The sequence below is a fragment of the Capsicum annuum genome, unplaced genomic scaffold, assembly GCF_002878395.1.
Source record: "Capsicum annuum cultivar UCD-10X-F1 unplaced genomic scaffold, UCD10Xv1.1 ctg70623, whole genome shotgun sequence".
Lineage (NCBI taxonomy): Eukaryota > Viridiplantae > Streptophyta > Magnoliopsida > Solanales > Solanaceae > Capsicum > Capsicum annuum.
This window is the reverse complement of record NW_025880373.1, coordinates 193-1243: the sequence shown is the minus strand read 5'-3', so window position 1 is coordinate 1243 and position 1051 is coordinate 193.

Here is a 1051-nt window from a genome sequence, read left to right as displayed (position 1 = left end):
GATCTGTGTGCTATGTTCTCAGAATGCAACTTGACGGGGAATCCTCGCGAATAGTGGATGGATTCTGGTGCCACCCGCCATGTATGTGCCAACAAGGAGTTGTTTTCGTCATTCGCTCTGGCTCAAGTAGACGAAATGATCTACATGGCTAACTCCGCTACGGCTAAGGTAGAAGGAACAGGAAAAATTTGCTTAAAGATGACTTCCGAAAAGGTCTTGACACTTTACAATATCTTGTATGTTCTGGAGTTACATAGAAATTTAATTTCTGTTTCACTTCTAGACAAGAACGAATTCAAATGTGTAACCATTTCTGAAAAAATTGTAATTAGCAAAGGAGAAATGTATGTAGGAAAAGGCTATCTGACCGAAGACCTATATAAGATGAATGTAATGACTATTGAAATAAATAAAAGTTTGAATTATTCTTATTTACTTGAGTCGTATGATTTATGGCATGAACGTTTATGCTATGTTAATTACAAAACGTTACGAAAACTGATTAACTTAGAAGTTTTGCCTAACTTTGTGTGCAATAAATCAAAGTGTCAAATGTGTATGGAATCGAAGTATGCAAAGCATCCTTACAAGTCTGTTGAAAGGAATTCCAATCCCTTAGACTTAATACACACTAACATTTGTGATATAAAGTCAACACCATCACGTGGTGGGAAAAAGTATTTCATAACTTTTATTGACAATTGCACTAGATATTGTTATGTCTACTTGCTAAATAGTAAGGATGAAACAATAGACGCGTTTAGGCAATATAAAACTGAAGTTAAAAATCAGTTAGACAAAAAGATCAAAATGATAAGAAGTGATACAGGTGGAGAATATGAATCTCCCTTTTCACAAATATGTGTAGAGAATGGAATAATCCATCAAACTGCAGCCCCATATTCATCTCAATCTAATGGAATTGCGGAAAGGAAAAACCAAACTTTGAAGGAAATGATGAATGCCTTACTTATAAGTTCTGGTTTAACACAAAACTTATGGAAAGAGGCTATCCTTACGGCCAATCGTATACTCAACAGAGTTCCTCATA